The 24,595-nt window shown below is 32.0% G+C and overlaps 1 long non-coding RNA gene across 1 annotated transcript; it reads right to left on the bottom strand.

Annotated features, from left to right (window-relative positions):
- Positions 1-14,042, bottom strand: LOC143248953 (uncharacterized). Its single transcript, XR_013027296.1, has 7 exons — positions 13,845-14,042; positions 12,485-12,539; positions 10,229-10,253; positions 9,224-9,277; positions 7,075-7,152; positions 5,453-5,555; positions 1-430 (listed from the first exon to the last, which is right to left on the bottom strand). It is a non-coding gene; the product is annotated as an uncharacterized LOC143248953 (long non-coding RNA).
- Positions 14,043-24,595: the final 10,553 nt, after the last annotated feature.

Genomic DNA, 24,595 nt, shown 5'->3' with positions numbered 1-24,595 from the left:
TGTGTTATGTGAGATTCAATTTATCTTTAATCATGCATCAAATACAATTTTCAAGAACACACTTACATACCAAAAATACAAACCAAACTGTGGAGGATAGAGCAACAAAATCATTAATAAAGTGAAGTTTTGATTAGGAAGAATATTTCAAATGTTTTTGCTGTTCTTGGTTTTCTGCCAAATCATGTGTTATATATTTGTACATTATTCAGTTTTAGATTTAATTTGTAGACAAAGAACCAACTAATTTTTATATATATGTGCTACATTAGAAGCTGCAGTAAATAATACAGGTTCAAATAAGAAGGAAGAAGTTGTGACATAAAAGTTTGGAAAACAAAGCAAGAAACTTCTGGCATCATCCCGGAAACTTTAAGGAGACCCTTCATATGCTGCTCTGAAATCCAGGAGTTATCACTTGTGTATCAGCCTTAATGAAAACAAATAAAATGCATTAATATTACTAATAGAACAAAAATAAAGTCAAGCAATTCAATCCACAAGCATCTAAACAACCAGTTTCTTATCTTTAAGAAAATAGTATAATTACATGCTAAAAACCAAAGTATAGTTTTCAACACTTAAACAGGGTTTAGATATTTGACTCTCAACAAAACATCAGCATTTTCCAAAATGCAATTTATATTTTCCAGAATTGCACGAAAAACTTGAGTTGTTGTCCAGTTTAAAAGTATTAACTCTAACCTCTTAGGTATTCTTTGTAAGTATTAAAGAAAAGTATTATATATAAACCAGAAGTTAATGATAACACAGTATGCAAAAATTACATTAGAATATTTCTTAGTATAATGTTCTATAAATAGTGTCTAGTAAAATGATGAATACATCAGAAACAAGTTTTATATACTTAAGTTGTTTGTTGAATTTCATGAAGTGTTTGATTAGATGAAATACAGCTCCTTAACACCACCAATACACAATAAGACTGACAGTCTCAATGTAACACTTCCACAGTTAAAATGGTGAGTACATTCATCAACAGGTTTCAATTTCTAGACCTGAGAAAAAAGTGTCCTAACTACCAATTCATTTTATCCTTATGCTTCTTAATATCAGATACATAGCCAGCTCAAGGCTGTTTGTTGTAAAACTTGGATTTTGAAGTTGTTTATACCAAATACATAAGTTGTAAGTAATGGTCAACAAAGTCATTACTGTAATATACAACTTCTTTTTGGAAAAAATAAGACACTAAGTTGATAAATTTATTATATTTTCTAAAACAGAACTTGAGAAAGTTGAAAATAAATGTTTAACATAAATTGTTTAAGTACATTACAAACAAGTTTGGTAATGTAATCTCCTTTTCTCAAATTTAAACACTTTTTACAAAATTCCATGACTTTCAATGTATGGAAAATAAAATTTCCGAATTCTATACAATGTCTCATGATTATAACTTTATTTTATTTTATAATTCTGTTGATCTCCCATGCCTGTTGACTACCAACATCTAGTTGTGATAGTACAGTTAGAATTAGTTTGTATTCTAGAAAATTTTTAACAACTAACTTCTCTTTGTTTGTTGACTAAAAACTCCTCTGTATAGGAAGAGTGGCTTTATGTGCAAAATGCATGTTATATCTTAAGGAGGATATTAAAAATAACAGCAAAGAGAGTGAATCCATTTGGGTTTCTATTAAAGGATAAAAATGAAAAAGAATTTAAGTGGGAACTTGTTACAAAACACCAAATGATATAAATGAAATTAGTAAGAAACTTTACAGTAAGATAAAAATTTTAACTGTTAATGAAGTCATAATTATGGGTGATTTTAACTTCATGCATAAGAATTGGGAAATACTAGAGTCAAACCATGAGGAATAAAGGTTTTTGGAAACTGTTAAATATGGCTTTCTTCATCAATTAGTCAAGAAACCTACTAAAAACAATGCTATTTTAGATTTATTGTTAACTTAAAATATAGAAATGATTCAGATAGTAGAAATTGAGGAACATCTGGGTGCAAGCGATCATTTCTCAATTATTTTTGCTGTTTTGCTGCATAGAGAGATGAATAATAATATTTTTGGTACAAATTTTAAAAAAAAATGTTAAGGGACATGACGAGAATTACCTGTTTTGAATTGAGTAACTGAGTTATTTGGAGACACCGATCAGACATGGTAAAATTTTTAAGATATATTTTTAAACATTCTAGGTACACATATTCCTTATAGAAAAAAGAAAAAGATAGCTGTAAGTAAAAAACCAAGTTGGTACACAAAGGGTATAAGAGAAACAAATTAAACAAAATCATCATAAGTTTAAGAAATTTAAATTGACTGGTATGCCTTATGGCTAAGGATACTTAGAAGATTATAGAATATCAAATAAGTTGGTGAAATTTTGCTTTTTCTTTGGTTATACTAATGATGATTTAAGCAGTATTTCATATCTTGAACAGATGACAAATGGAAATGAGATTAAAACAAGAAAAACAAGATGACTGCATTATTTTTAAGAGGGTCACAAAAATATTGGAGTGCTTTAAAACAGAACAACAATAGGACTCCTGGTCCAGATAATATTTCCCAAAGGGTTTTTTTTATGGGTGTTAATGACTGGATATGTGATCCACTTACTACCATTTTCCGCAATTCCTTAAATTGTGGGTAGATACCAGAGGATTGGAAGTTAAATAATGTAACTCCTTTTATTCAAGGCAGGTGATAAAAATTGTCCCAGTAATTATAAACCCTTTTGTCTTATACCAATTGTAGGAAAAGTTTAGAAAAGTCAGATAAATGATGCTTTGAAAGTCATTTAACAAAGTTTATAACTTTATTGAATAGTAAACATAGTTTCACCAAGGAGAAATCTTGCCTTACAAATTATTTGACATTCTTTGAAAAAGTTACTACTTTTGTAGATGAGGGTAAGGGTGTATATTTGGTTTATCTGGATTTTCAGAAACCATTTGACAAAGTTCCATATAAAAGGATTGTAAAAAAAAAGTCTCTAAATGTGTGGGGGATAAGTATAAATTGGATAGAATAGTAGCTAGATTGAAGAGTTTTTCGTTTCTGTTTTTTGAATTTCACACAAAGCTACACATGGGCTATCTGCACTTGCCATCCCTAATATAGCAGTTTAAGACTAGAGGGAAGCTAGCTAGTCATCACCACCCACTGCCAACTCTTGGACTACTCTTTTACCAACAAATACTGGGATTGATTGTCACATTATAAGGCCTCCATGGCTGAAATGGCGAGCGTGTTTGGTGTGACAGAGATTTGAACCCGCGACCCTCAGATTATGAGCCGAACACCTTAACCCACCTGGCCGAGCCGGACCTCTAGATGGAAGAAAGCAGAGGGTTTTTATAAATGGAGGTCAGTCACACTAGAGTAATGTCACAAGTAGGGTATCTTTCCTTTGCTCCTTTTGATTTACATCAGTGACATAGGTGAATGAATAGTCAATAAGTTACTCATATTTGCAAATGATATTATTGTCTTGGGTGTTGCTACTTGTGGAGAGCATGCTGCTGATTTACAAAAGGATTCAGATCATTTATTGAGTTGAGCAGATGTGTTTTTCATTATAATAAAAATAAGATAATGCATGTGGGTTATCATAATTTGAATGGCAATAACCTGAACAATATTATGAAAGAAAGATATCCTAGTGTAATGGTTGATCAGTCTCTAAAGCCGTCCAAGCAGTGTGCTGTTGTTAGTGATACAACTAGGATTTTAGGTTGTACCTACAAGAATATTTATAGAAGTCTAAGGAGGTTATAATTTTATTGTATAGGTCACTAGTTATGCCACATTTTGAATACTGTGTTCAGTCTTGGGTTCCTTACCTTAAGTAAGGTATGGAATTATTGGAAAAGATTCAGAGAGAGGTTAGTGGAGTGGTGCTTGGAATGGAGGGGTTGACATGTAAGAAGAGGCTGAAATCTCTCAAACTGTTTTTTCTTAAAAAAAAAGGTTGGAGGGACCTTTCAGGGACACCTGATTGGGGTGTTTAAGTTTGTAAATGGAACTGACAGTGTTAATGCATCATCTTTTTCATATTTAACAGTAAAAACAGTAGAACTAGGGGACCAAATATTAATTTGGAGAGGGTAGAAATAATTTTCGGCTAAGAAAGTTTTATTTTTCTAACAGGATGGTTGGCCTTTGAAATGAGTAGCCTTCAGATGTTGTATAAGCAGAAAATTTGGGTGAGTTTAAGGAAAAGCTTGATAAGTATATGAATGGTAAGGGGGGTTGGCTTTTAGTTGTTTTTTTTAAGCTAATTTAGTTTAGAGTGTGGTACAGCTGAGATATCCCAATAGATCCTGTGTTGTCCCAAAACGTTATGTTATAATCATCAAACTTTGTTTCAGAATAAAAACTTTATATTTTATCTGTTATATTCATGATTACATCTCTGAATGGACTTGATCAATATGACCAACTTCATAACCACCATAAAAATTATGAAATAGATATAAGTTGTGTTTTTATTTTCAATCTAGAATGATGACAAATTAGAACAAGAAACCACAATTGTTATTCTAAATAGCTTAATCCTAATAACATTATACGTCTATATAAATTTATTATTTTTATTTTATTGACCTTTCAGCCATGCCTGACTAACCTTAAAAAAGTTACAATGATATGGAGCCATTGTGTTTGATTTGATAAAGATAGCAAACACTTAAGCAAACAGAAAAGACAGGAGTTTTTTTTTTTTATATTCCACCATTTCAGTGTTGTCCTTTGAATATCTAATTCATAATAAACCATAAACTTTATATTTCAATATCACAAACATCTAAGCTGAACTAAAGCTGCACTCAACATACTATGAGACACCCAAAAAACCAATATTCAATAATTTTTAATATTTACTTTTAAACTAAGAAATTAACTATTGTATGATAATAAAATTTGAATTATAATCTACAATGTGATACCAAACTTATTCACATACATTTATAAAAGTAGTTCAATACAATTCTACAAAAATAATGGCATGCCCTTTGACCCCTTATCACAGAAAATTCTGTTGCAATAAAGTTAAAAAGTAGTTGTATTAGCATTCTAATTTTTGGACTGGTGGACTAGAGGGAAGCCAAATAACCAAAACACAGCACCACCCATCAGTTCTTGGCATATTATAACAAAATTGTTTGATTTGACCATCACTAATAATACACACAATCTCAAAGTCCAAAAAATGATTTAGCAGCAATGACATCCAAATCAAATATCTTCAGATTCACACTAACCAGGAAAACACACCCAGCTCTATACAGAATGACATCAACATTTCATTAGTACCTAATGATACCTACATCTCATCATTTGGTTGTAGAACACTTTTCCAATACACAAGGATACCTACTTCATCACATCACTTGTAAGTTGTAGAATACAAACAGAACCATACAAAACTGTGTACAATAAAACTGATATAATTTCACACTAACCTTCTGATTTGTCACCAATGCAGACTTATTCACCCAGTGCTTCTCTTATTCCATGTACAATTTTTTCTAGCTTTTGTTCAGAATCCATGTATCCATCTCCATTCTATAACCATGAAGAAAAACAAAATATTAAGAAAGTGACACAGTTCTTTTTTTATACAACAGATATTACAAGTGTTATGTATTATAATTTATCTTGGACAAGTCTCCAATTTATTATGTTACTTATTACAATTTCATGTAGCCAGAAATTTTAACCTAGAAATTAATTGAACTTCAAATGTATCAAATTTATGATATTTGTCAACAAGATTGATACATAATTTGTTTTTGTTAACACAAATATATTTTAATATACAAACAACAATATAATTTATAATAACAGTTATTACAAATAATTCGTTTTTTATATAATACAAACTAAAAGTCAGTGGGCAGAATTTGATGATTATGTACAGATAATAAAAAAAAATTTAATATTTATCAACAGAAACAAATCTGTCAGTAACTCCAGTAGTCTGGAGAAAAGTACAGTACACCTGATAAAATACAAAATTAAGTTTGTTTCTTTCTTACAGAATTTTTGTGCAAAGATGTGCAGACTGTTCCTAATTAAGAGTTAAAAGACTAGAGGAAAAGCAAATACTTGACATCACTTATCTCCAAATGTTGGGACAAACATGTGAGGATCTGTCGTTCACACATAGCATACCTGCAAACTTAAATTGCAACAGGCTATAAACCATGAGCCCTCGAGTCATGCCAGTCTAAACATGTTAACCATCCTGTTACCTTTGAATATGTTAAGCTGAGTCATTAAAAAGTACACATAATAAGTGTTATGGTACTTAAAACTAAACTACCATCCTTTCTTTATAAGCAGCAACATTATCTGTTACATTAAATACAACAGTGCCACAACTTTTCAATTGTGACAGTAGTTCTTGTTACTTGAAAGATTTTCCTTACCTGAAAATGAATAACTAATAGATATTCACCTCTCTGAAGACCTGAGAGATATTACCTTGTGCTTCTGCACAAAGCTTTAATGAATCCCCCATTCCTTCGTGTAATAATGCACACTGAACTAGTCTATGACACAGTCAGCATTAAATTGCAGCTCTCTATCAGTAGGGGTGTGACCCGTCCTCCATGTAGAGTAAACCCTTTCAACACATTATGCATACAAAAGGTTCTTTCTTCAAAAGGCAAAAGAGACATGCTGTAAGTGAAGGGAATGGTAAATAGTTCTGAGGAATTGGGAGTATTCGTCTGAAATACATTTTCAGGTAAGAAAAATATTAACTTCAGAAATGTTACTCACTTCTCCACAGAACCAAAAGCCAGAATCCCACCTTGAGAATGTATGACATAAATAAAGAAAATTAAAGAGCTAAGCTCCTTCCTAAGAATACACTGAGAGAAACTCATGGAATGTGTCACTCACTAGGAAGATTTAACCCATCATGTGGAGAGAATACATTTTGCCCAAGAGTAAATGTTACTTTAAGTACTATAATATCATGCCTTTCTATACTGTTTCAATACTGTGGTACCACACCTTTATATCATGTAACAACAGTAACTGGTACATTAAATTACTAAACACTAAAATACCATACCTTCTTAGAATGTAGAAGTTTTCCATTTTCTAGTTCTACCTCAAACCAGGCAGTTTCAGTAGGTGTTTCATAACCAGACTAAAGTAAAAAAAAATTAAGCTAAATATGACCAAAAATAAACTTTCTGATACTGAATTGTTCATAACAAAAAAATAGATACATAACACCAACTTAAGTAAATGTCACTTACAAAACTACAGTACAGTAGTGAATCAATTAACACTTAATTTTAACATCTTGGGAAATGTACCCATTGAAAAGATGTTCCACACTAAAGAAATCTTGTGGATACATACAGTGCATCTTGAGTTGAGTCTAAACCAAGTTCAGACCTTAGAAAAACCATTATTACTTTACCACCTGGTGGGTTAGTAAAAAATATCATTATTATAATATCTGGAGAGATGGTAAAACTATCAGTACTATAACATCTGGTGAGGCAGTAAAACTATCATTACCATACCATCTGGTGAAGTAGTGAGACTATAAATACTATAATGTCTGATGAGATGGTAAAATTATCATTACTATATCATCTTGTGAGGTGGTAAGACTACCATTATTATAACATATGGTGAGATGGTAAGTTTATCAGTACTATAACATCTGGTGAGACAGTACAACTATCATTACTATAACATCTGGTGAGATGGTAAAATTATCATTATTATAACATCTGGTGAGGTGGTAAGACTACCATTATTATAATATATGGTGAGATGGTAAAATTATCATTATTATAACATCTGGTGAAGCAGTAAAACTATCATTACTATACCATCCAGTGAAGTGGTGAGAATATCAATACTATAATGTCTGATGAGATGGTAAAATTATTATTACTATAACATCTTGTGAGGTGGTAAGACAACAATTATTATAACATATGGTGAGATGGTAAATTTATCAGTACTATAACATCTGGTTAGGTAGTAAAATTATCAGTACTATAACATCTGGTGAGATGGTAAAATTATCATTATTATAATATCTTGTAACATAGCAAAATTATTGTTACAATAGCATCTAGCAACCTGGTAGAACTATTGCTCAATAGCATTTAGTTAACTGGTAAAAGTATTGTTAATATGGCATTTAATGAACTAAAATTACAAAACAAAATTTTTAGTTGCTCAATGTAAAATGTTCTTTCTTTTATGATATTCAGGCATATCGTATTTTCTACTCCCTCAGCTGCTAGATAGCTTTTAATATTTTTCATACAAAACATCAATAAAAGGAACTACAAAATTCATCTCATCGTGGTTATTCATAGGATTGTTCTTAAATAGAGATAAATATAATATGAAGTATACTATGATGAGATGCAGTGATCTGTTCTAGCAGCAAACAACTGGATTGGCTAGAGTGCTTTCCTCTCCTTGTTGACATGAGAATAGTCCTCAATCACACTGTGCATATAGTATCATGCTTTTCCTAACTTTCAGACATATTTTGACATACTTCTTGTCACATTTACAGTGATTAATTTTAAGATTTAGAGATATTACCGACATTCTTTGCTTGGTGTGTAGTTCTGATGCATTTAAGTTGTAGTGTTATATATTATTTCAGCACAGCTTTGTACTATAGCTAAATGAAGAGAGGTGCATTGGTTAACTTGTGTCCACAATGATCCTTCATTCTCTACTTAACTGAAATACAAAGACTTGACCAGTTGTTTAGTCTTAACTTTGATTCCATTGTTTTTAATAAAGATTATTATTATTATTTGCAATGTCCAGTCTCTTCTATGTAAAGTGTAAGTCAAAGATAGAGAGAATACTTCATTGATCTGTGGTTGAGAATCTGATAAATCCCCTTTTTTTTTTTGTTCCTGCAGGCTACTCAGATAAAAAACAGGGCAACCTGAGAATACCATATTTAATATCATAGTAGAATAGTTACACTAAAATTTTAGTTTTAATATACTATACAACTCCCTCCTACAAATCAGGCTTTGATACTTGTGTTGAGTAGAGCATAGACAGTCCATTGTGTAGTGTTGGGTTTCATAAAATGCTATATATATTTAAATATAAAATTAATAAATATTAAAAGCAATAAAAATATATCATTCTGTGTCAATGGTTTAAAACCAGGTGTGCAACCTTTCCTCAAAACACAAATACATGAAGTATTAACTCACAATGTCAAGCTTTCCAGGAAATTTCTGCTCGAGCTCCTCTTTAAGCTTCTGGAACTATAAATACAAGATTTGAAGTTAATAATGAATACTAATACTTTAATAATAACTACAAATACAAAAGTGGTAATGTTATAATTTTGAATAAAGCCCACCAAGCCAGATCTGAGACAGAAGTTAAACAAATAATCGAATGATTAAATTTTGTGTGTCAGTAATCTTTTCATACTTTTCTATATATTTAGCTTGTATCTAAATATTTTAGTTTTGAAGCAAATAATTGTACAGAAAAATGATGCTTCTAGTTCTCTTGCATGTAATTTGTTTCTGTAATCTACAAATTGTTATAATGTGCTACAAGGCCTCATCTATAAGCATATATTTTCTGAATATGATTTTCCTTCTGATGCATGATTTTGTGCATCAGTTTAACATTGTATCTGCTATTTTCTCAACAACAAATTAAAACGTAGTAAATATTTAGAAAGGCTGCCAATTTAAAATGAAAACAGTACACAAAATCCTAGTTTTGTATTTAAATTTTTATATCACCTCCCTAAAGAAAAAGTTATTTTATGATACTGTCTTCTTCACTAATTTCTTTTTACAGTATATAACAGTGATGGAAAAACAACAAACATTGATACGATTTACTATATATTAGCCTATACTATGTACATAATGCAGACTTCCAAGTGCACTCAAGAGAAATAAATACTTACAAGTTTAGTAAAAATAAAAAGAGAAGAAACTTAATTGTTGCAATGAGGTATAAAAACACAGGAAGTTTACATGCTGAATATTTTATAATATATTCTCATATTTCTTTATAATGTAACAAATGGAGAAAAGATTTGCAAAGTTAAATGGATTTAAATAAAAAAAAGATGGTTTAATTCAACAAGATCAATTCTTTATATGGAAACTATCCACTTTCCTAGTGTTGTTAATATGAAAGCTATCCACTTTCTTTGTTTAACAACATTAACATGGTAACTATTAACTTACCTCGGGTTCATACCCTCAGGTGCCACTGAAACAAATAATACATTTTTATTAAAATTGTGTCAAAGATTTTCAACACAAATGAAATGTATCTGATACTAAAATGCTTTTATACCACCAAATACCAGTGAGTGTCCACATTGAATAAAGTAATTTAATATGTTAATCTGTAATAAAGTTATCAAACCCACCCAAACACTGAGTGAAATCACTAATTTCTTAAACAAAATACACTTGTGACCCCAAGAGTAATTAATAGTGTTAATAACAGTATTCAGGGCCTCAAGTATAATGCTGCATCTGTAATATTTTTCACACAATTCACATAGACTGCATAATCAGTGGTTAACTGCATATCCAATTTGAATTTCTAGATTTAGTAAATTGGTCATATATTTGGCAAAAGATCTTTAACTGTAGTAAATATAATGAAATGCACTCAGGTTATCATTATTTGGGTGACATAATATAGATGAAACCCAAGGGTAGGGTCTTCAAATACAAGAGTAATAAAATTTTAAAAGGTATATACAGGCACTGATTACAAGTCAAAAGAGACTTTTTATCTCAATGTTACCAAATTTATAACTTAATTATTGTTATATAAATATACCATGTGTGTTACCACTCTCACTTTACTCATCGTTCAGCATATGAGAAGATTTCACATGACACATGGCCAGAAGTCACTGATTTCATTGTAGCTTAGCTCCTTTACTTTCCATTTGGAGTGGAGAGAATGGATTATATAAACCAACAAATTTCTTGTTGTCCAGAATTATATGTATGACACCTATTTATTCTAGGATGTCCTATTCACTAATTTAAAAAACACACACCTCACAACTAGTCCTTTTCATTCAAATATTTATCAAGCTTTCTCTTAAATGAACTGCATCCACCACAACCAAAGTTAACTCAATCACCTTGCTATCAATTCCCTTGATCTTAGCAGATCCCCTCTAACTCTTTTTTTTTTTTAAAGATATATCAATTTCAGAGATGAATGCTAATCAAATGGAAAGCAAATGCTTCTGTAGAAATACAAGTGTAGAAGAGGATGTTTTGAAAGTATTTCACTTTTCGTCTTCAAGCAGAAGACTTTTTAAAACATCATCTCTACCAATACCCAAAATCTTAATACCATGAGCAAAGGTAAGTTTTTTTTTTACCATTTATTCACCTACGTTACTAATGTAAATCAAGAAAGAGCAAAGTTCCTAAGACTTAGCCCTGAAATATCCCATTTAATCCAGTTTGACTGAACTTCATTTATTACAATCTTCTACTTTCTTCCATCTAGTCACTTTTCTATCCAATAAGTCAACTTATCCCACTTTCCTAAAAAGATAATGATATAGAAAACCTTGGAAAATGCATTTTGAAAATCCAGATACACCAAATCTACAATGTATCTTCATCTACATAAGCAGTAACCTCTTCAAAGAATATCAATCAATTAAGAAGATAAATTATTCCTCTAGTAAATCACATTAACAATCTAACAGAATTTTAAACTTTAACTAACATTAAAAGTTATTTTTTATAGAATTTCAAGCATTTTACTTATCACTGTGTAATACATTTAATAGGCCTTTGATTACTGGGACTATTTTTACTTTAAAAGGAAAAGGCATTTACTAACATTCAATTTTCTAGCACCTGCCAACTACTTGGAGACTTAAAAAAAAAAATCAGCAAGAGGCTCACATACCCTATCCTTCAAATATTATCTGACCCAGAAGTTTTATCATTCTTTAAACTCTCTAGATTTTTCTTAACAAGCTCAAAAATAATGCGATCATCTTGTTTCCATCTAGCAACTGTTTCTGATGAGGAATGCTGCTTATCTCTTCATTATTAGCAACAGAAGATGTATAATCCCATAATCCTCAGCCTTTACCCTTCTTTTCCTTGAAAGGCTCCACTCCCAAACTGATATTAAGTTGACCATTTACATATATGAACATATTATTTTTTACATTTTTAGTCAACTTTTTTTTCAGACAGGCTTTCTGATTTCCTCTTTGGACAACTGTACTAACCTTCCATAATCCTCCACGTAGAAGGTTTTGTTCAATTTTAAATTGGAAAAATGATTTAAAAAATTACAGATCACTGAATTCCACACTAAAATATATCAGTAAATTTACACCAAAACTTTAATTATGTAGTTATTAATTAATAACTTCATTTGTAAATTAATCTTTCACACCACAAGAATGTCTAACTGATATAATGTAAATAAAATTGCTTTACCTGGTAATCTGAGACACTGCATGTAACTTGTGACAGGGTGAGATAAAATGTAACCCTAATAAAATAATTTGGTTTAAATCCTACATGCATGAATTCATATTATATTGATAAATTATGTGAAAACTATCAACAGCTCATGTTAGAAGTCAAGTATTTACCTATTAAAGTCAACTAGAGGTTTTGTATTCAAACCAGTTTTATGATTGAGAGATACTTGCCTGTTATGATGAAAAGTAAACTGTTGTAAGGCAATGTATCATCTGCTTATGGTACCAATTCATCTTTGTTTTTTGACATGCTATCTATCAGTTAGAATCATGCAGATATATCAACTTATGAATTATCAAATAAGAACTACAAAGTTTAGTATCTGGCTTTGATTCTTCATTTTAAATGACAAATAGGTATTTATTGCTGGTTGTAGAGTTTCATTTCTGCATTTTAAAATAGAAAATACTTCTCAATAAAAAAAACCAAACATCCAAAAAGAATGACGAGCATGACAAAAGCTACTGTGTAATACCTCACTGTCTCTCTTATTATCACAGAAGAACACAAATATCCACCCTCCAAACCATTTATATATTAGTTAATAGCAAATTTAAAACAGCACTGCACCTTATAGGTCCCCCAACCAACTGTCAAAGAAACACGTTCTGAACTGTTTTTATACCATAGTTTGACAATTAACATATTCTAATCAATATGCCCAACATTAAAATCCCCCCCATAATAATCATCATCTGAGTAAATGATCCAAATTATTTATCTCACTATATTTTCTCATTTGTTTCATCTAGTGATCTGTCATAAATTCCAATCACACTATATTAACTTCACTTTTCAACCTCCTAAAACGGAATATAGTATTGATGTAACTGGTATTTTAGGCCAGGTGGGTTAAGGCGTTCGACTCGTAATCCGAGAGTCGCGGGTTCGAATTCCTGTCGCACCAAACATGCTCGCCCTTTCACCCGTGGGGGCGTTATAATGTGACGTTCAATCCCACTATTCGTTGGTAAAAGAGTAGCCCAAGAGTTGGCGGTGGGTGGTGATGACTAGCTGCTTTTCCTCTTGTCTTATACTCTAAATGAGGGACGGCTAACACAGATAGACCTCGAGTAGCTATGCGCGAAATAACGGTATTTTACGTACACAGCCACTTCTCTCTTTTTTAAATGCTCTCCTTTTCAAATAACCTATAACCCAGTATTTCTGAGAATTTTCACTCATGAAATTTGTATATTTTGAACAAAGTTTCAGTTATTCCTCTTATATAAAAATCCTCTATTCAATCAATTCTACTGCTAACAATATTCCTTAAACTGCAAAGAATCCAGCTTATATCCATAATTTTTACCTTTAATGATTTATTGTTCCAGCATAAAAACACGCTATAACCCATAGAAAGATAAAGGGAAGATAAAGTTTATACAAACGTCTCATTTACAAAAATGTGGAACTACAGAAATGGATAAATCAGTGCTAAAGCATAAAAAGAGTCGACAAAAAAAATCACAGCGAACTTTCTTATAGCTATATTTTACGTAAGGATAAAGAAACACACAACGTGCGAGAAAAACTAACCCTTCAACTATAACTTGAGTATAAGTTACTGTTATATCAACATGATAAGCAGCACCGTTAACTTTAAAAGCTTAATAGAAAAAATTACCAGTATGTTACTTTGATCATCAACTTCATAATTATACTCTACCGTCAACTGCAAATTATAATATAATTACAACACTCATGCAACGTACGAAATACAAATAGTTTAAATTAAGGTGTACAAACAAAATACTCCTCTTGAAATTTTATTGAGTACAAAGGTTCTCTTTCTTATCCAAACAATGGCTTGGCTCGAACGTCATTGAATGTTTGAAACCATGTAAGTGATATGACACAAATATTTATCATAATTTCCAAAAGAAAAATTTAGAATACAGTGATACTTTATATAGAATGTTTAACATGAACGATTAAACTTAACAATAAACTTCCAAAACTGTAATTAAGATTAAACTTTTAAGACGGGATTTTAGAATATGCAATAAATAATGTGCATTGGTTTAAAAAAAAAGAGAAAGAAGCAAAAACACCGTAAATATTACAATGCATAAACATAGCAAGGGATGGAAACATCATATTTTTGTGATGTAAAAAATTATAGTTAAAAACAGGTGGACTCCTCTTTACAAAAGGGCCCGGCATGGCTAGGTGGGTTAAGGCCTTCGACTCGTAATCCGAGAGTCGCGGGTTCGAATCCCTGTCGCACCAAACATGCTCGCCCTTTCAGCCATGGGGGCGTTATAATGTGACGTTCAATCCCACTATTCGTTGGTAAAAGAGTAGCCCAAGAGTTGGCGGTGGGTGGTGATGACTAGCTGCCTTCCCTCTAATCTTACACTGCTAAATTAGGGACGGCTAACGCAGATAGCCCTCGAATATCTTTGCGCGAAATAAAAAACAAACAAACAAACTTTACAAAAGAGTTACGTTTCTGAAAAATCTTTCCGTAAAGCGATGTAGATTTTCTTATTGATAACCGTTGTATAATTGGGGATGTATTCTCAACGGAAAAATAAAAGCCAGAATGTAATAAACTGACTGACAGTGAACATATTTTAGTGATCGTTTTGAGGGTAAACAAAAAATATAAGCCATTGATAAATTTATTAAATCCAAATTAAGTAACAAGAAAGTGGAGTGGTTGACACATAAGGTGATGGTGAGATTGGGGAAAGTTGTATGATGTTACTGACTGGTAGGAAAAGGTGCAGAATGAATTTTGCTTCACAGTCTATGGGCTGCAGGAGGACTGGCAAGAGGATTTATTGGAGCAGGTGAGTCAACATCTTCCTCATCACTTGGAGTTGTTGGTGGTAGTTCATTAATAATAATAGGGAGCAGAACAATCTGCTTCACAGCCATCATCTTGGGCAGGATTAACCAGTAGTGTCAACATCATTGTCGTGGCTAGGAAGAGATGTAGTAGGAAGTAGTGTGCAGACTTTGGTTAATTAAAGAACGCTGTTAATGTTGTTTGCTTAGCACACTTACTCTTTTTTTTTTATAACATTCATTATATGATGTTAAGACACTTTCAGTATTCTATTCAGTATTGCAATAGTTTGTTTCCTAGAAATATTAGTGTACAATGAGTTAATCCAAAAACTATTGCATACATATTATGATGAAATCCTAAACTTTGTACTGAATAAGGAAACTCAGATCTATGTTAAACAAACTTTATTATTCCTATATTCTTGAAGGGATTTAACCAGAAAACTTGATAAATATAATAGTTATAAATACCATTATTCGTTGGAATAAACAATTAAACGATAAGTTTAATGTTCATAGACTTTTAATGTCATACTACACACAATCAATGCATGGTAACCAATATTTTGATAACGCAACATTATCTTTCTCTATTTCAAATATTTATTTAATGTTATGTTAGAATTTTTAATTCTAAAAGCAGATAAAGGAAACGCTATAGTCAAAATGAACACGAATGAATACATCCAAAAAATGAAGAACATACTATCAGACACAAACAAAGTTAAACCAATACACACAAATCCAACAAAGACACACGAAACGCAACTACACAAAATACTACTAAAAATATAAAAAAGCCAACACAATTTCAAAAACACTTTATTCCTAACAACGCAAGACCGACTCATGCACACCACAAATATACTGCATCCCCAAACCTCATAAACAAGATTGTCAATTACGACCAATAATGTTCACATATGAATCGTTTAATTACAATCTTGGTAAATACATAGCATGGGCATTCTCTAAATATGTAACATCAGCCAGCTCATTCATCAAAGACTCTTTTAATTTCAAGTTTAATCTTAATCAACTTAATCATAAAGCCTTAATGGCCAGTTTCGATGTTATATCCCTCTTTAGAGAAGTTCCAACTCTATATCTTAGAACTCTATATCCGAGACACTAACCCATCAATAGACATTCCCAGCAACCAATTAGCAACCCTCACAAAATTCACCACGATGAAGACAAACTTTATGTTCAACAACTACAACTATATACAAACAAATGGCCTAAGCATGGGAAACCCAGTATCACCAGTGCTAGCCAAAATTTTTATGACACAAGTTGAAACACAAGCAATTAACACAGCATTACATCCACCACTATACTGGTACAGATATGTAGATGACACGATTGCGGGATTCACATCTACAGAACACACACTTAATCTTTTTCAATCACATTAACTCTGTACATCTCAACATTAACTAACTCTATACATCCCAACATTAACTTCACACCTGAACAGGAATAAAGCAATCAAATATCATTTCTTAACCTCAAAATTACAAGAACTGACACACAATTTAAAACAAATATCCACCGAAAAATCACCCATACTGGACTATACATTCCTTGGGACTCAGCACATGAAACAAAACAAAAACTCAACATAATAAGAAACCAAATAAACACAGCCATAAAACTATGCTCACCAGATAAAATTAACAGCGAATTAGACAAAATGAAACAATACTTCATCAACATCAATAAGTTTCCTCCACAAACCGTAGAAAACATTATACGCACACACCCAGACAAAAAAACAAAATCAACTAACAAAAGTAAATATATCCCAAGAATTAAAAAATCACAAAACCATATACTGCTGCATACCATATATACCCGACATCAGCAGAAAAGTAACCAACATTTGGCAAAAACAAGCAACAAAATATGACATTCCAGTTAATACGAAATTTATTCAAAAACCAGGCACAAAACTCTATAGTATGTAGAAACTACACTGACAAACACCACACCAACATTACTTATAAAATACAATGTGATAACTGCCACGACTTCTATATTGGAGAAACAAGTAGAAAAATGGAAACTAGATTCAAAGAACACAAAAAGTCACCTTCACACGTTTTTGAACACTGCAAATCAAATAAACACAATATAACCATAAAAACCACCCAAATACTAAATAAAGAAACAAACATAAACAAAGACAAAATTAATGAAGCCTTACTTTAACAACAACTCAAGCCCAAAATAAAACAATACAAAGGAAAAATATGAGGGTCAACCGACCTTCCCATACCTTTTTATTTATATGCATTGTAAAATTTACGGTGTTTTTGCTTCTTTATTTTTTTTTAAACCAATGCACACTATTAATTGCATATTCTAAAATCCCGTCTTAAAAGTTTAATCCTAATTACAATTTTGGAAGTTTATTGTTAAGTTTAATCGTTCATGTTAAACATTCTATATAAAGCATCACTGTATTCTAGATTTTTCTTTTGGAAATTATGATAAATATTTGTGTCATATCACTTACATGGTTTCAAACATTCAATGACGTTCGAGCCAAGCCATTGTTTGGATAAGAAAGAGAACCTTTGTACTCAATAAAATTTCAAGAGGAGTGTTTTGTTTCTACACTTTAATTTAAACTATTTGTATTTCGTACGTTGCATGTGTGTTGTAATTATATTATAATTTAAAGTTGACGGTAGAGTATAATTATGAAGTTGATGATCAAAGTAACATACTGGTAATTTTTTCTATTAAGCTTTTAAAGTTAACGTCGCTGCTTATCATGTTGATATAACAGTAACTTATACTCAAGTTATAGTTGAAGGGTTAGTTTTTCTCGCACGTTGTGTGTTTCTTTATCCTTACGTAAAATATAGCTATAAGAAAGTTCGCTGTGATTTTTTTTGTCGACTCTTTTTATGCTTTAGCACTGATTTATCCATTTCTGTAGTTCCACATTTTTGTAAATGAGACGTTTGTATAAACTTTATCTTCCCTTTATCTTTCTATGGGTTATAACGTGTTTTCATGCTGGAACAATAAATCATTAAAGATAAAAATTATGGATATAAGCTGGATTCTTTGCAGTTTAAGGAATATTGTTAGCAGTAGAATTGAATGAATAGAGGATTTTTATATAAGAAGAATAACTGAAACTGTGTTCAAAATATACAAATTTCATGAGTGAAAATTCTCAGAAATACTGGGTTATAAGTTATTTGAAAAGGAGAGCATTTAAAAAAGAGAGAAGAGGCTGTGTACGTAAAATACCCTTATTTCGCGCATAGCTACTCGAGGTCTATCTGTGTTAGCCGTCCCTCATTTAGAGTATAAGACAAGAGGGAAGGCAGCTAGTCATCACCACCCACCGCCAACTCTTGGGCTACTCTTTTACCAACGAATAGTGGGATTGAACGTCACATTATAACGCCCCCACGGGTGAAAGGGCGAGCATGTTTGGTGCGACAGGAATTCGAACCCGCGACTCTCGGATTACGAGTCGAACGCCTTAACCCACCTGGCCTAAAATACCAGTTACATCAATACTATATTCCGTTTTAGGAGGTTGAAAAGTGAAGTTAATATAGTGTGATTGGAATTTATGACAGATCACTAGATGAAACAAATGAGAAAATATAGTGAGATAAATAATTTGGATCATTTACTCAGATGATGATTATTATGGGGGAGATTTTAATGTTGGGCATATTGATTAGGATATGTTAATTGTCAAACTATGATATAAAAAACAGTTCAGAACGTGTTTCTTTGACAGTTGGTTAGGGAACCTATAAGGTACAGTGCTGTTTTAAATTTATTGTTAACTAATATATAAATGGTTTGAAGGGTGGATATTTGTGTTCTTCTGCGTTTAACTGATAATTGCTAAATTAGTTTTGATGTTTACTGAGAAAAAAGAACAGAAATAATATTTTGGTAACAAATTTCACAAAATCCGTTTTTTAAATAATGTAGCAGGAATTATGTACTGTGGATTGGGCAACTGAATTAGTTGGATATATTGATTAGATGTGGAAAAAAAAATTAATGGTAAAAATATATGTTTCTTTTAGAATAAAGTGTAGCTTCAACTGAAAGCAAGATTGGCTCAAAAAGTGTATAAAGGATAAAACTGAAGAAAGGAATTATAAATATGAGAAGTTTAAATTGATTACTGTGATGGAACATTTGGGAGACTTACTGTTTTGAATTTTGCGCAAAGCTACTCAAGAGTTATCTGCGTTAGCCGTCCCTAATTTAGTAGTGTAAGACTAGAGGGAAGGCAGCTAGTCATCACCACCCACTGCCAACCCATGAGTTACTCTTTTACTAACGAATAGTGAGATTGACCGTCACATTTATAACGACCCCACGGCTGAAAGGGAGAGCATGTTTGGCATGACTGGGATTCGAACCCGCGACCCTCAGATTACGAGTCGAACACCTTAACCCACCTAGCCATGCCGGACCGACTATCTTATCGACAGTCAAAGTCCACGACTAGTGAATTAATTCAGAGTTGATACAGAGATACACTTCACCGGACAGGAATATTAGCTAACTCTATTCTACACAAGTAAGTTTTTCTCGACGAAAAATATCTAATACACTCGTAGAAATACTAATGTCTGAAGTTAATTCTCTAAAATTGAATGGTTCCTGATGATCAAGATCTATATACAATCGTGGTGAAATATCTACAGTTTTCTGATTAATAAGCATTTATCACAATTATAGTTTCCGACGCTTGTGGTATACCTAGTGTAGCAAACTAAGAATATTCTAAAACTGCCTCTCGGTGTAAAACGCAAACTAACGTGGCAGGGGGTTTAGTTTAGAGAGAGAAAAATCGTAAGAATTATCTCTCCAACTTGGGTGTTCAGGAACGTTGTGGTTCCTCTTCGTCCCCTTTCGTGAAAGGTTATTAGGTTTAGTTTTATTTATTTATTTATTAAATACTTTTTTACTCTTTTTTGGGTGAAGGAGGTCACTCTTAATGTTATCCTAGACCGAGGCAAAGGCAGCACTGGAGAGAACGGCCAGATCCCGTCCCGAAAGGCAGAAGTCAAAGTAAATATGAACATGAACTCAAACGACCCGAATCAGGGTCTGGCAATAAAGTTGCCTTGGCTGGGATCTAAAAATCCAATGCCTAAGTTTTTGCTGTGGGGGGGGAAACGGGAGTACCCCGAGAAAACCCACTTTCACAGGACAGGTGCCGAAAGTTTTGCCTGTCCTGTGCCCGATATCTGAAAAAGAGAATACATATTATTAACATTAGTTTAGTTCTTTAGATATTTTGTTGTGTAATTTGTGATTTTTGAAATATGTTGTAAGGTGAAATGTATTTTGTTGGTGCACTAGTTAATTTGTATAGTGATGCCGTTAGTTTGTTTCTGTTTTCTGCTTTTAGATAATATTTGTGTGATATTTCCGTTAGTCTATTTCTTTGTGTTGGTAAGTTGCTGATTTGATGTATATAATTTACTGGCGTATATGACGGTAGACTGAATGCAGATCTTAGTATTCTGTTCTGTTGAACTTGGATTTTCTGGAGTGTGTTGTTTGACATATTGTATGTTACTTGACATCCATACTCTATTAGTGGACGGATGTAAGCCTTGTATATTTGGATAATGGTGTTTGGTGAACATTTCGATTGTCTACTGTCTCTCGGTGTCTTGCGATGGCTAGCTTTTATATTTATGAGGCAAGATTCTCCAAAATCCAACAATATTCGAAGATACGCTAGTAAAACAAATATTGTTGATTCTTACACTCGAGAATCTTCTATAAATTTAGAGAACAGGCGGGACTTGCGCAATACACATTTAACAATATACTTTACTTTCATTCAACTGAAACAAATGTAGATATTAAAATTAATGTATGACAGTAAATCTGTTACACTTGCCAGACACTGTATGTTCTGACTAGTGTTCAAACTTTGCATCTCAAATGTAAAGAAAAATTATGACTAATCAACATATAATTTGGGCGGTTTTTGTATTTATCTTAATGAGAAATGGTATAATAAACAAGAGGTTAACTTAAGTAATTGGTTTGTTTTGAATTTCGCCTAAAGCTGCGTTAGCCGTCCCTAATTTTGCAGTGTAAGACTAGAGGGAAGGCAGCTAGTCATCACCATCCACCGCCAACTCTTGGGCTACTCTTTTTACCAATGAATAGTGGGATAGACCGAACATTATAATACCCCCCACGGCTGAGAGAATGAACATGTTTGGTGTGACGGGGCATTTAAGCACTATTTATGTTGAGGTTGTTTAATAAATTCATGGATGAGAAATTTTTACCACGAGGCTGGAGTGACGTATTTAAGTAGAGAACTTTTGGATGTTCATTTGTAAAAATAACTAATACCAAGTAGAAAAAGTAAATAATTCACAGCTTGGTACTAAATTCGACTTTTACGTATAAGTATCTCAACTCACAATATTTCTAATTTTATATAGGTGGTAATTTAATTTTTAGATTGCAATAAAATGTTGTAGCTATAGTTTTAGGAATGAATATTTAAATCTAAAAAGTATAAAATATCTTATAAGAAAGGGGCTTAGCGGCTTGGGAGCTCAGTTTGCAAACTGTGAGCTGCGAGAACGAAACTTTTCAGACTTTCAGCTGTGGGGGCGTTATATTTAGTTGGTACAGGGTGTTCGGAAAGTCACTGTGCACTTATATATTTATTAACAGACATGTTTCAATATAGAATACAGGAGGTAAATATGAATTACAATTATAAACAATGTTGAAAGTGACCCCCCGTTGGCATCAATATAGGCTTGGATCCTTCTTATTTTGTTTCTAAACACCACTATCAGTTACTGGCCTGAAATAGACTAAATAAAATATGATTACAAAACTGCACAGTGACTTTCCGAACATCCTATATAATAGTAGTTGAAGAGTTTGCATTTCAAACTGAGGGACAGCGGCATTTACCTACTGTATCTTTGCTATAAACAAGAAAGAAATATAAAAACATCAATGTGGTGCCATTGGCTGTAAAAGGTCGTACACACTGAATAATATGTATTTGCTCAAGGAATTAAAATACTGATTGTAATGATTTAGTTAGGTGTTAAGGTAATTTCCGGATAACTATATACGATATTTCTTTCATTCCCCGGTAGAACAGCGGTAAGATAACGGTCTTACAATGTTAATGCCTGGAGTTTGATTCTCTGTTGCTGACACAGCTTAGAGCCAAATGTGGCTTCATTCTTAAATAAACCCTTTTGATGTATTAGATATTAGATTATAGTAGGGGCATCTACAAAAAGTAACCACTTCTAATATGCTTTAAAATGTTAGTTGTAATGATGTGTTATTATTCTGAAAATTTAAGTTACCTATGGTATTGTTTTAATCAATGAAAGGACAGTGAGTACTTTAGGATATTACACATTCAGAAAGCATAAACTGTGAAGAAACTAAAGACGAAAATACAGTTCCAAGTTTCTATCTTATAGAGAAAATTAGTGGAATTTTACTTGATTAAGCATACCTGTAAATATGTGAGAGTTTTTGAATTGTGAAGTGAAATATAGATACTGATTCATAGATTGTTGTTTGTTTTTGAATTTCGTGCAAAGCTACACACGGGCTATCTGCGTTAACCGTCCCTAATTTAGCAGTGTAAGACTACAGAATGGCAGCTAGTCATCACCACTCACTGCCAACTCTTTTACCAAAGAATAGTGGGATAACCGTCCGTCACGTTAGAAATGGTGAGCATGTTTGGTGTGATGGGGATTCAAACCCGAGACCCTCAGATTATGAGTCAAATGTCTTAACCACCTGGCTATGCCAGGCCAAATACTTTTGTAGAAAAGGAAATTTGTCATTATTTTGTAAAACATCAGGGACTGGGTAAAACACCATATTGTATACGTTTAGTGTTTCTATAAATCTCCATAGCAAGTTATAAGCTTAGGTTGAACTGTTTGATATAAACAGTAATTTTGAGTTTTATACAAATTTTAATAATTTTTCATACAACCAATAATTTCTCAAGACAGAAAAATTGTATTATATATTATTATAAAATAACATTGAGCCAAAAATGGGAGAATAAGCAAACATACAAGTACCACTTTCACAACATCCTCTATAAATCCTAGTTTATATTAATATTTTCCAAAAGACAATTATCCACTAATCCCAGGCATGCAATCCATGGTTAAAAGGTTCTTGTTCGTTTTATACATAATGTGCATACTTTTATGTATTCATGTGTGCACCAAGTGAAGTGTGCACACCTATTTATTTATTACTATTGACTCTTTACTGTTCACTTGGAATTCATGTTTTATACTGTGTACACTTAGTACTCTTATTACTTTTTTTTAGTTCCACCTAGTTCATTTCTATTATCCATATCTAATTCTGTATTGACACTTGCACACTTAATATCCTATTATCATTGCCCATACCAGTTAATTTTAGACATCATCCACACTCATTTCTTTACTATCATCATTGCACGTGGAGAATCTTACAACTTAATAAATAATGAAAGGTTTTTAGATTAAAGCATGATGTTATGGTAGTTATGAACTTAATATCAAGTATCAAATGGATGACTGTGTTATGAAATAATACATACTAAGTGTAAAATTGCATAATTTTAGAACTACTTACCAGAAACTAAAATACTGCACAACTGAATGTGTTATGTGAGATTCAATTTATTTTTTAATCATGCATCAAATACAATTTTCAAGAACACACTTACATACCAAAAATACAAACCAAACTGTGGAGGATAGAGCAACAAAATCATTAATAAAGTGAAGTTTTGATTAGGAAGAATATTTCAAATGTTTTTGCTGTTCTTGGTTTTCTGCCAAATCATGTGTTATATATTTGTACATTATTCAGTTTTAGATTTAATTTGTAGACAAAGAACCAACTAATTTTTATATATATGTGCTACATTAGAAGCTGCAGTAAATAATACAGGTTCAAATAAGAAGGAAGAAGTTGTGACATAAAAGTTTGGAAAACAAAGCAAGAAACTTCTGGCATCATCCCAGAAACTTTAAGGAGACCCTTCATATGCTGCTCTGAAATCCAGGAGTTATCACTTGTGTATCAGCCTTAATGAAAACAAATAAAATGCATTAATATTACTAATAGAACAAAAATAAAGTCAAGCAATTCAATCCACAAGCATCTAAACAACCAGTTTCTTATCTTTAAGAAAATAGTATAATTACATGCTAAAAACCAAAGTATAGTTTT

This window comes from Tachypleus tridentatus, chromosome 4 (genome assembly GCF_004210375.1).
Source record: "Tachypleus tridentatus isolate NWPU-2018 chromosome 4, ASM421037v1, whole genome shotgun sequence".
In the NCBI taxonomy this organism is placed as follows: domain Eukaryota; kingdom Metazoa; phylum Arthropoda; class Merostomata; order Xiphosura; family Limulidae; genus Tachypleus; species Tachypleus tridentatus.
The sequence above is the reverse complement of the archived record's forward strand: the minus strand, read 5'-3'. Positions and strand labels throughout refer to the sequence as shown.